Source organism: Lynx canadensis, chromosome C2, assembly GCF_007474595.2.
Source record: "Lynx canadensis isolate LIC74 chromosome C2, mLynCan4.pri.v2, whole genome shotgun sequence".
Taxonomy (NCBI): Eukaryota; Metazoa; Chordata; class Mammalia; order Carnivora; family Felidae; genus Lynx; species Lynx canadensis.
The window spans coordinates 63096021-63109575 of NC_044311.2; the positions used below are offsets into that span (position 1 = coordinate 63096021).

General features: G+C 39.3%; 1 pseudogene; it reads left to right on the plus strand.

The window, feature by feature from the left end:
• The first annotated feature begins 1285 nt into the window (after nucleotides 1-1285).
• Nucleotides 1286-2845, plus strand: LOC115523558 (annotated as a pseudogene).
• The last annotated feature ends 10710 nt before the right edge of the window (nucleotides 2846-13555 follow it).

A 13555-nucleotide genomic window follows, 5' to 3' on the forward strand; every position in this document is an offset into this window, starting at 1 on the left:
AGAAACCCAACCACCAGAACAGGCTACTCAGGTCTTCAGTGCCATTGAATCCTGCCACCACACTTCTGCTTGAATGATCTGACTGCTCTCTTTGCGTCACTCTTTCAAGAGTCAAGGTTCTTGGTGGGAGCATCCTTCTGGCTGAGCTTGGGTCATGGGTCTGGCCCCTCACCCAGGTTGGGAAAATGAATTAAGAACAGACAAACAGAAAGAAACTAGAGAGATGGTATATTTAAGGCCAACACTGAATATAAATGGTTTAAATAAAGCTAAAAGGCAGAGGAGATCAGCTTAGATAAAAATTAATGCTTAGATAACTTAAAAGGAAATAGAACACAAATGCAAATCAAAAGAAAGCTTCAGTAGATTTATTAATATCAAATAAAGTGGACAATAATAAACAGGGTCATTACATGATGATAAAGGAATTATTCATCACGAAAATATAACAACCCTAAATATGTATGCACCTAAGAACAAAGCTTCAAAATACATGAAGCAAAAATTGTTAGAATTGATAGGACAAATAGACTATCCTACAGATAGAGTTAAAGACTTCAACACTATTGTCTCAGGACAAGTAGACAGAAAAATCAGAAAGCATGTAGAAGAGAATTATACTATTAGCCTCTTTGACTTAATTTCCACTTATAGAACACTCTGCCCAATCAGAATACAAATTCAAGTGCCAATGGAACATTCACCAAGTTAGATCATATTCTAGGCCATAAACATTTTTTTAAAAGAATTGAAATCATACTAACCTTTCTGTCTACAACAGAATTAAAATAGAAATCTAAAATCTAAAATAGAAATCTAAAATAAAATCTAAAATGGAAAAGATTTGGTAAATCCAAATGTTTGGAAATTAAGCAGCATACTTCTAAATAACCCATGAGTCTAAAAGGAGGTCAAGGGGCGCCTGGGTGGCTCAGTCGGTTAAGCGGCCGACTTCGGCTCAGGTCATGATCTCACGGTCCGTGAGTTCGAGCCCCGCATCGGGTTCTGTGCTGACAGCTCAGAGCCTGGAGCCTGTTTCAGATTCTGTGTCTCCCTCTCTCTGACCCTCCCCCGTTCATGCTCTGTCTCTCTCTGTCTCAAAAATAAATAAACATTAAAAAAAAAGATTTAAAAAAATAAATAAATAAATAAAAAGAGGTCAAATGGATGATTAGAAAATATTTTGAAAAAAATTTAAATAAAGACAAAACATATCAGAATTTTGGGCATATAACCAAAGCAGTGCTTAGAGAGAAATTTATAGCACTTAAATGTTTACATTAGAAAAACAGAAAGGTTTTTCTCTTTCCCATTTTGCAAGATGGCAGGTGAAAAAGCTGAGAAGCCAGACACTAAGGAGATGAAATCTGAAGACAAGAAGGCTGATGCTAGTGACAAGGTTAAGAAGGGTAATCTCAAGCCTAAAACGCAAAGGAGAAGCCCCACTGTGACTAAAACCCTGTCAGACAGGGGAACTAGCAGATATTCGAATGGCTGTGTATTCCAGAAAGGCTATATAAGAGGAAGTATTCAGCAACCAAATCCAAGGTTGAAAAGAAAAAGAAGTTTCTTACTACTGTCACAAAACCAGTTGGTGGTGACAAGTGGTATCCAAGTGATTAAACTGTGCAAAATGCCTAGGGATTATCCTATTGAAGATGCACCTCAAAAGCTGTTGAACCATGGTAAAAAAAAAAAAAAAAAAAAAAAAAAACCTTTCAGTCAGCATGTGAGAAAACTCCGAGCTAGCCTCACTCCTGGGGCCATTTTGATCATCTTCACTGGGCGCCAGAGAGGCAAGAGGGTAGTTTTCCTGAAGCAACTGAGCAGGGGCTTGCTGCTTGTTTTTGTTTGTTTTATGTTTATTTATTTTTGAGAGAGAGAGAGAGACTGCAAGCAGGGGAGGGGCAGAGAGAGAGGAAAACACAGAATCTGAAGCAGGCTCCAGGCTCTGAGCTGTTAGCACAGAGCCTGACGTGGGGCTTGAACTCATGAACTGTGAGATCATGATGTGAGCCAAAGTAGGACGCTTAACCGACAGAGCCACCCAAGCTGCCCAATAGCTTGCTACTTGTGACTGGCCCTCTGGCCCTCAATCGAGTTCCTCTGTGTAGAACACACCAGAAATATGTCATTGCCACCTCCACCAAAATTGATATCAGCAGTGTGAAAATCCCAAAACATCTCACTGATACTTTCTTCACAAAGAAGAAGCTGTGTAAAGCCATTCATCAGGAAGGTGAGGTCTTTGACAAAGAGAAAGACAAATATGAGATTACAGAGCAGTGCAAGCTTGATTAGAAAGCTGTGGACTTGCAAATTCTGCCAAAAATCAAACCGTTCCTCACTTCAGGGCTACCTCTGCTCTGTGTTTTCTCTCACAAATGGAGTTTATCCTCACGTATTGGTATTCTAAATCACTTACAAGGAATCTAATTAAATAATTGATCCATAAAAAAAGAGAGAAAGAGATAATTATCAAATCAAGGATCTAAGCTTCTACCTTAAAAAACTAGAAAAAAAAAAATTAAGCCCAAAGCAAGTAGAAGGGAATTATAAAGCAAAAAAAGGAATATCAATGAAAACAGTAGAGTGAAATCAAGGAAACAAAAGCTGGTTATTTAAGAGTGTTTAAAATGGGTACACTTCTAGCAAAACTCATCAAGAAAAAAAGAAGACAGAAATGACATATATCAGATGCCTACAGACATTAAAGAGATCGTAAAGGAATATTGTGAACAATTTTATGACAGTAGATTTGATAAATTAGATAAAATAAAATTCCTTGAAAAATACAAATAATCAAAGCCCACTCAAAAGGAAGTAGATAACCTGAATATTCTTATATCCCATTTTAAAAATTAAATTTGTGGGGTGCTTGAGTGGCTCATTGGGTTAAGCCTCAGGCTCTTGATCTCTGCTCAAGTCATGATCTCACAGTTCATGAGATCAGGCCCCATATCAGGTTCTGTGCTGTTAGCTTGGGATTCTCTCACCCTCTCTCTTTCTGTCCTTCCCCTGCTCTCTCTCTCTCTCTCTCTGTGTGTGTCTCAAAATAAATAAATAAACTTTAAAAATAAATAAATAAATGCATACATACATGCACATACTAAATTTGTATTTAAGAACCTTCCCATAAAGATATTTCCAGGTTCAGATGGTTTCACTCATAAATTTAAAAATGTTACACACTTTATGATTCCATTTATATAATATTCTCAAAATGCAAAACTATAGAAATGGATAATGGACTAGTGGTTACCGATAGACAGGGATAGTGGTTGAATATAAAAGGGTAGCACAAGGGAGACCTTTGGTGGTGATAAAACAATCATATCTTGATTGTGGTGGTATTACATGAATTTACATGTATGATAAAATTGCACAGAACTATACACACAATTACAAATGTATATTAAAAATGATGCAACCCAAATAAGCTATATAGCCTAGTTAACAGACGTGTACCTACGTTATTTTTCTTGATTTGCTCCTACACTACAGCTGTACCATTGCGAGAAACTGAGAGAAGAGTACAAGGGACTCTATGTATGCTTTTGCAACTTCCTGTAAGACTATAATTATTTTTAAATAAATTATAAAAAATGAGCCAAGCATTAGTGAGCTGTGGGACAACTTTAAGTAGCTGAATATGTGAGTAATTGGAATCCCTGAAATACGTGAGAAGGCAACTGAAAGAACACCAGAAGAAATAATGACCAAATTTTTTCAAATTTGATGAAAACTTTAAACCTACAGGTCAAAAAAATCCCAACAACCCCCAAGCACAAGACACATGAGGGAAAACAAACAAACTATACCAGGGTACAGCATAATCAAAGTGCTCAAAACCAGGGATAAAGGGAGAATCTTAAGTGCAGAAATGGAAAAAACACATTATATACAGAAAAACAAAATAGAGGTGACAGTGGATTTCTCATCAGAAGCAACACAAGTGAAGGCAACAAAAGCAAAAACAGGGGCACATGGGTGGCTCCGTTGGTTAAGCGTCCTACTTCGGCTCAAGTCATGATCTCACTGCTTGTGAGTTTGAGCCCCACATCAGGCTGTCTGCTGTCAGTGCAGAGCCTGCTTCAAATCCTCTGTCACCCTCTCTCTCTGCCCCTCCTCCCCTTGTGCTTGCTCTCTTTGTCAAAAATAAATAAATGTTAAAAAAAATAAAAATAAAAAATAAGAGGGACTATGTCAAACTAAAAAGCTGCTGCACAGCAAGAGAAATTATCAACAAGATGAAAAGGCAGCGTCTTCAATAGGAGAAAATATTTGCAAATTATATATCTGATAAAGGGTTAATATCCAAAACCTGTAAAAAGCTCATACAACTCAATAGCAAAAAAACAATCTTATTAAAAAATGGGCAGAGGATCTGAACAGACATTTTTCCAGAGAAGACAAATGGATGGCCAGAAGGTACATGAAAATATGCTCAATATCACCTATCATCACATAAATGCAAATCAAAACTGCAATAAGATATCAGTCCTTACCTGTCAGAAGGTCAAAACAACAAGTAATAACAAGTGTTGGCTAGGATGTGCAGAAATGTGAACCTTGTTCACTGTTGGTGGGAATATAAATTGGTACTACCACTATGGAAAACAGTATGGCATTTCCTCAAGAAATTAAAAATACAACTACCATATCATCCAGCAATCCCACTTCTGGGTATTTACCTGAAGGAAATAAACATACTCACTTGAAAAGCTATCTGCACCCCCACTTTCATTGCAGAATTATTTACAATAGCCATGACGTGGAAGCAATCTAAGTGTCCATCAATGGGTGGATGTATAAAGAAGATATGGTATATAGAAATACAATGGAAATTTACTCAGCCATAAAAAGAATAAGGAAACCCTGCTGTTTGTGAAAACATGGGTGAACTTTGAGGGCATTATGATAAATGAAAGAAGTCAGACAGAGAAAGACAAATACTATATGATCTCACATGTAGAATCTAAAAAAAATGAAATAAAAACCTGAACTCAGACACAGAGAATAGATTTGGTGGTTTTCAGGAGACAGATGGTGGAGTGTGGTTGAAATAGGTGAAGGTGGTCAAAAGGTACAAACTTCCAGTTATTAAACAAATAAGCATAGGGATGTAATGTACAGTATGATGACTATAGTTAATAAACCTATATTGTATATATTGTAAAGTTGCTAAGCGAGTAGATCTTAAAAGTTATCACAAGGAAAAGTTACTATGCATGGTGATGGATGTTAGCTAGACATATTGTGGTGATTCTTTCACAATACATACAAATATTGAATCATTATACTCCACACCTCAAACTGTTTTAATGTTATATGTTAATTATAATTACATCCCAATTAAAAAAAAGAAATAGCTTAAGTGAAAAGACAGTGGAGCAATACCATTAAAATACTGAAATAAAACATTGCCAATCTAGAATTCTACCACTCCAGTGAGAATATCTTTCAAAAGCCAAAACAAAATGAAGACTTTTTTCAAACATGCAAGTTGAAAGAATTTACTACCAACAGACCTACATTGCAAGAAATGTTAAAAGGAAGTTATTCACACTGGAGGAAAATGGTGCCCAATGGAAGTACGGATCCACGCAAAGAGTGAAGAGTACCAAAACTAGCAACAGTTCTCAACACACGGTCTGGGGACTGCTGCTTGTCCCTTCCAGGAGGTCTGCAGGTTCTAATTATTTTCATAATAATGCTAATATGTTCCTGCCTTCCCATGCTCATTTTCTCAAAGTGTACCATGGAGTTTTCTGGTGTGATATGGCAAGAGGAGAAATGCACAGGCAGATATGAGAATCTAACTTTCTTCTATTAAGCCAGACATTCAAGAGATTTGTTAAAAATAGTACCGCTCTTCCCACAAATGTTTTTTTGAAAAACATATTTATGGGATTTAAATTAACATGTAATCTCTTTCACTGTTGTTTTAAAATCAATGAATAAATTTTTTTTCAATTTCTGCTTTTAAATTTTTCAATGCAGTGAATAATCTACAGAAACAGAAGCTTTTTTAGCATCCTCAATCATTTTTAAGATTATTTAAGGAATCCCGAGACCAAAAAAAATGTGAGAGCTGCTGTTCCAGATCAGCTTAGCATTTAAAGGCCCTTGACAAAGATGATGAAAAAAAGGGTTTGGTGACACATAGGGCCATGTGGTGAGAAAAAGGATGAAGGAAAGGCTTTAGAAATGAGAGGCAGATAGAACAGAACCCAGAAAACCCAAGCTGGAGGTTTGTACCAAGTAAAGGAAGGGCAAAAGCTTTGAGGAGATTGTCTCTGGGGTGTAAATCATTTACCTGTTCACCGTGGACCAGTTGTGCCTGGCAAATATAATTGCCTGGCAGCTTCAGAAATTAGTTGTTGGAGACACAAATATGATTGCAGATTGTGGCTGCATTTAATAATACTACCATTTGTATTGTATTGGGGAGCACCTTGCTGGCTCAGTCAGTAGAGCACACAACTCTTGATCTCAGGGTTGTAAGTTCAAGCCCCACGTTAGGTATGGAGCCTACTTAAAAATAGATAGATAGATAGATAGATAGATAGATAAAGGGAGTGAGCCACTTGGACTTTGCCTGTGAATTCATTTTGTTCTCATAGCAATAAATGAGGGTTCCAATTTACCACATCCTCCCTCACACTTGTTACTGTCCATCTTTTTTATGACAGCCATCCTGGCCATGGTCAATTTCCATTGTTTACAGCTAAAATAACTGTGGATCAAAAAATAAATAAATAAATAAATAAATAAATAAATAAATAAATAAATAAAATAACTGTGGATCATCTCAAAACAAGTCAAGTCATAAGCAGTTCATGGAAAACCCTCGTTATGTAATGCTTCAGCTTCCAAGTTGAGGGACTACTCTGACTTGTATGAGCACAGAGCAGTAAGGAGTCAATACTGTATAACCCTGGGAGGCAAGTATCATTTGTCCGTGAGGCTGTGAGGAATTTTCCATATTTTTGAAATGGAGAGTTCCTGAAAATATCTATCCCCAATTTCCAAGTCCTAACATTTGCAAACCTCTCTCTGAATCCTGGACTCCACATATAAATCTGGCCATAAGTTCCAGAGAATTAATACATCCCAGAAGCAGCCTTCAACCGATGACTGTCGGGGACTGGTTGATAAGTATTCCAGTTCCCTCATCCCGCAGGCAGGATAGTTTTGTTAAAGATCCACTCTCTCTCTAATTGAGGAAAAATTTACATACCATAAAACTCACACTTTAAAGTGTGCAATTTAGTGGTTTTTATATATTCACACAGCTGTGCAACCATCACTATTCAATGTTCTAGTTCCAGAACATTTTCATCACACTGAAAAGACACCCTTATACCCCTTAGTAGTCACTCCCCACTCCACCATCCCTCCAGGCCCTGGCAATCACTAAAACACTTTTTGTCTCTATTGATTTGTCTTTCTAGGAATTTCATGTAAGTGGAATCATATCATATGTGGCTTTTTGTGACTGGCTTCTTTCACTTAACACGTTTTCAAGATCTATTCATGTTGTAGTATGTATCAGTATTTCATTCTTTTTTATTGCTGAATAATGTTCCATTTTATGGATATACCACATTTTGTTTATCCATTCATCAAGTGATTCATTTGCACTGTCTCCACTTTGAGCTATTATGAATAATGCTGCTATGAGCATTCATTGTACAAGTCTTTGTGTGGACAGACATATATTTTCAATTCTCTTGGCTACATACCTTGGAGTGGAATTGCTGGGTCATATCATAACTCCATGTTTAACTTTTTGAGGAACTGGAAAACCGTTTGCTGAAGCAGCTGCACCAAAATCTCACCAGTAAGAAAATAAGGGTTCCCACTTCTCTATATCCTCATTAACACTTGTTATTATCCATCTTTTTAATTATTAACCATTATTCCCTAATTATTTATGATGCTGCTATAGACTGGATGTTTGTGTTCCCCAAAATTCATATGTTGAAGCCCTATATGATGGTATTTGAAGGTAGGATGTTGGGAGGTAATTAGGTCATGAGGATGGAGTTTCATGATGGGATTAGTGTCCTCATGAGAAGAGGCAGAGAGCTAGCCTTCTCTCCTCCACAGGAGGATACAATGAGAAGACATCTGCAAGCCAGGAAGAGGGCCTTCTCCAAGAACTTGATCATGTTGGCACCCATGTTGGACTTCCATCCTCTAGAACTGTGAAAAATAAATGTTGCATAAGCCACCCAGTCTATGGTATTGTGTTTTAGCAGCTCAAACAAAGACAATGTTAAACATCTTTTCTCATACTCACTGGTCATTTGCATATCTTCTTTGGAGAGATATCTATCCTTGTCCATTTTTAAATTGGGTTGCCTTTTTATTGCTGAGTCTGGCAGGACAATTTTGAGGTGCTCATTCCACATTGCCTGCAAAGTTGTCCATTTGAGATTAAGACCCATTAGAGCACAATGGTAACTTGCCTGATAGCACATCATTTATTGGTGCCTTTTCTTCCGTATTAGTTTGCTGGGACTGCCAGAACAAAGTTTTACAGAACTGGGGAGATTCGACAACAGAAATTTATTGTCTCACAGTTCTGGAGGCTGGAAATCCAGATCAAGGTGCTGGGCATCTTAGTTTCATCCAAACAGAGAAAAAATCTGTTACATTCTTTTAAACTAGTTTCTAATTGTTTGCAATCTTTGATGTTTCTTGGGTTACAGAAGTATCGCTCTGATCTCTGCCTTCATATTCATGTGGTTTTCTACCTCTCTGTGTGTTTGTGTTCAAATTTCCCCTTTTAATATTGGATTAGGGCCCGTCCCATAATCCAGGGGTCTGTATGACCTCATCCTAACTTAACTAATTATATATGTAATATCCTATTCCCAAATAAAGTCACATTTTGAGGTGCTGGGGGTTAGGAATTCAACATAAATTTTGAGGGAAAACAGTTCAGCCCATAACACCTCATTATTTCACTTTCTTATTCCCCAGTTGATGTTTGCTGAGATCACTGCCCAATAAACTACATGCACTCAAATCCTTGTCTCAGGGCCTACTTTCGGGAGACCCCAAGTCAAAGCCAACCTCGCTAAGCTTCAAGGCAAACATCACTCCCAGGTCCCCCAGGTCCTGTGATCACCCTCTTCCAACAGGACTGAAAGTCCCAGTGACACTCATCCTTTCTGAAAGCTCCAAGGGTTTGGTCTGGAAATCTGAACACAATGGCTACTTAGAACTTAATATAACTTGGCAATTCTAGGGGTGGGAGTCATTGTCAATCAAACTTTTGTGGCTTATTTGGTGACATTTTAAACTTATAAAAGGATTTCAGAGGCACCTGGGTGGCTCAGTCAATTGAGCATCTGAGTCTTGATTTCAGCTCAGGTCATGATCTCAAAGTTAGTGAGTTCGAGCCCCGCATTGGGCTCTGTCCTGACAATGTGGAGCTTGCTTGGGATTCTCTCTCTCCTTCTCTCTCTGCCTCTTCTCCTCTCTCTCTCTCTCTCTCTCTCTCTCTCTCTCTCTCTCTCAAAATAAATAAACTTGAAAAGAAAGAGTTCAAATGAGGTAGGTAGTTTAGAAGGAAAGTCTTTTGCCAAAATCATGAAGATTGAGTTAAGATGTTGTCTAAAACTCTAGATAAAAATTGGGTACATCAGTATTCACTTCCCCCAAAGCCCCCCCGGCTTCTAAAGAGCTGGAGTCTTAGATTTCCCTAAACACACCAAGCTCTCGTATATCTTTCTGCCTTTGCCTGGGCTATTTTCTCCATCCCGCTAACAATTCACAAGCTCTCACACGTTAAGTTCCAGCTCAAATGTCACTTCTTATTTTAAGTCATTTCCAACTTAGTTTAATCAGAGTGAATTCCAGGACCTGTGTGGCAGCTATCAGTCCAGATAGCCTGGTGGCCTGGAGCTCCTGGCAGTCATCTTGCCACCATATGGAGTCTGAGAATGAAGCCAATATGGAGAAGAGTGGAAAAGAGAGATGGAGACAAGCCAAGAACCAGGACATCATTTAATTCCTGGATCAAACTATGCCAAACCCTGCCAATCCCTTGACATTTCCATGTCATGTGCCAAAGTATTTCACCCTCTTGCTTAACTCAATGTGAGTTGGTTATTGCTTTTTATAAATGAATCAGAGATCTAAGACTGATTCATCCATGAGATATGACTTCCAAGACATGGGCAAGATGGCTGTGGACCATTTTGTCACAGCAGGGGTCCTAGAATGACACAGCACCTAACTCCTATGTCGCGTATCTTCTGGGTAGAACATTTTGTTAGTCAAGTCATATAATTTGGAAGTTCCTTTTATGTTATAATCTAAAAAACAATATTCCCTAATGTTTTAACCGAACAATTGAGGAAATCTTTATATTTTCACTATATCTTGCACTTAGTGGATATTCAATTAAAATACCTAGTTATAAGTTTTCTATTCCTTAGAATCTTGAATTTTAGAACTACAGGGGATTTTAAAGGTCCAGAGTGTGCCCCTCTAGTTTTATAGATGAGGAAACATTTGTGTAGACAGGTTAAATGGCTTTACAAAGATCCTGCTGCTAGCTAAAGACCAGCAGGGAAGACTAAAGGGAAGCCAGAGGGATAGAACCTGGGTGTCTCAAGTCTCATGCCAATTCTTTTGCATTATATGTCTATCCCAAAGCATCTAGCACAGTACTGAGCACATGGCAAGTGCCTGATTAATGAAGAAATAATGGATGACCCATAGGGCCTGAGAGCATCAGCTCTGAGACTTCTCCAAGAGGACAGGATAAATGCTTGAAGAGCCTCCTGGCTGCAGGATTCCTAGTTTGGTTGGCCTGCATTAGCCCACTGAGTGCTGTTTTGGATAGCAGCTCAAATCTCAAGTAAACGGGTTTCTTGCAAGTCAAAATGATTCCTCCAGGGCTGCTGCCAGCAAATGCTGGAGGCAGCTGGGATTGAAATTGTGCTGCCTGAAGACACACTCTTTATTGCTGCTTTGCAGAACCAGGTGATTCAAAAAGCAGGTCTGCGGCGCTGAAATAGTAACTTTCTTGTCTTTTAGGGGGAAAAAACCACATAATCACCTTTGAGAACACATAATCCACCCCTGAGGTCCAGGTGGAAAACAAGCTGGCCTATGACATGCTCCGTTGTTGAAGGATTTGGTGTCTTGAAGTCACCTTCTTCCCCAAGTGATGGGAGATCACAGACAGGCCTCCCGATTAAAAAAAAACCCTAGCTCTCAAAACTACACCAACCACCTCAATGACCAAAAGCTCGGAGCCACACTAGACTTCTGACATGACAATTTAGCCTGAGTACAAAAGGCTTCATGCTTGGTTTTGAACCCCCTTACCCCTCTTCCTCATTCCAGGGCTAAAATCATAATAAGAGTGCAGATGGAGAGGAACAAAGCGGTCTGCTGCAGACTCAATCACCAAAATTACATGGAGCCCGGCCCCCAAACCCCTCCTTGTTCAGTGGGTCCCTACGTAGCTCACAAATGCTTCTAGTGGTCACAGTGGTCCTTTTGTGACCCTAGCCTGCCCCCTGTCCCCCTCACCCATGCTCAGCATCCACCCATGCTCAATATCCATCCCTTCCTTGCTATTCTGCCATAACCCCTTTACCATAGCGTCTGCCCCTGTCATCACTCTCCTGATGCCGTTCCTCTTATCCTAGCCACCCTTCAGCTGGGCTCCGGCAGTCACAGCTCTACCCCCTTGGCGCCTTCCAGTCTCTGGTTCCATCAGTTGTCACTGATAGACTCTGTTTCATGAAGCATTTCCCTCTGTGTACAGGAATGTGATGCCAGGCACCTGATTGGTTGGACTGGAAGGTGAGGTGAGTTCACTGCCAGGACCAGCTCTCTGGGAAGCATGCAAGCCGTTGGCATATGTCCCCACCAACCAGTCTAGAGAAATGCTTGACAAAATACTCAGCTCCCAAAGAGTCCTTATCTCTTAGATACACATACTGAAATATTTATGGATGAAATGATACAAAGTCTGGGATTCACTTCTGAACAAAACATGTGGGAGGAAGCGGGTGGGGATAGATGAAGCAAGACTGAGTTAAGAAGTACTGAAGCTGGGTGATACTATCCGATTTTTTTTGCATGTTTAAAATCGTCCATAAAAAAAAAAAAGTTAAGGGGGAAAAAGGCCTCACATTTCACTTTACATCATTGAAATGATATATCAACGTTTGGATATATTTTACTGTCTAAATAATTGCCTAGATTTAAAAAATAAATAAACCCGGGCATACAAATATTTGACAAAACCATCATTTTCTGTAGTCGCTGGGGTCACAGCAGAGAAGAGAAAGTACTGGATATCTTGACTGATGCTCCTCTTGAGACAATAATGGTCCTGTCCTCCAGAGAAGAAACACATAAAACTCTAGAACTTTATTCCAATAATTTGATTCAAAGAACTAACGGTATCATTTGCGAAAAGACAGTTTAACTTGATTAAGCAGTAATTGTGACTCTTTAGGATGGAGGTGATGAACTGGCTTGACCTGTCTCAGAATTTTCATTCATTTAATTTTCAGGCAGCATATTAGCATTCAAATCTCTGGATCGTGAAACGGTGGTTTTTAGCCTCAGTGCAAATCTAAGAAAAACAACTTGAGAAATGGATAGAATTTTCTTTGGAACGCCTTCACCTGCCTTTTCAGAAACTCCCGTGAGGTAGTATGATGTAGTGCAAAGACCACAGGCTTTTGAGTCAAAAAGTTGACTTGACTTCCATTTTGGACACCTGCTGTGTGACTTTGGGTAAGTTACATAACCTCTCTGAACCTCAATTTCTTCATCTGTAAAAGAGGCCTAACATTATCGACTTTACAGGGAAGCTGTGAGAACTATGGATAAATGGATGTAAAATGTGAGTTCCGTCACAGACATTCAGTTAATGGTACCGTGTTGTTTTTATAACTGCCTCTTTCTCTTTAGCCCACTCCATATCTCCCAATGTGATCCCTAGCACACGGGCAGAATTCAACAAATGTTTGCTGAATTACATTAAACCTGGAGATGGTAGAGTTCGTGGGATGAAGTAGTAAGACTATACCAGAATCCCCCCTTGGCAGGTCTGTCACTCATCCTCAGGAGAGCCTCTCCACCTAACTGTCCAAGCCAGACAACAAGGACCCACTTGTAACGTCTCCCTCCTCCTCTTCCTCAGATCTGATCAATCGCCACATTCTCTCCCTTCAAGTTCACAATTATCCCTAGAATCCTTCCACTCCCTCCAATTCCTACCACTACCACTTTAGTTCACAACTGTCTTCTCTTTCACCTTTTCTACAGCAAAGTCAGTTCTCTTCACATCTGTTCTTGCTCCTCTTTTTTTTTTTTTTTTAATTTTTTTTTTTTTCAACGTTTATTTATTTTTGGGACAGAGAGAGACAGAGCATGAACGGGGGAGGCGCAGAGAGAGAGGGAGATACAGAATCGGAAGCAGGCTCCAGGCTCTGAGCCATCAGCCCAGAGCCCGACGCGGGGCTCGAACTCACGGACCTCGAGATCGTGACCTGGCTGAAGTCGG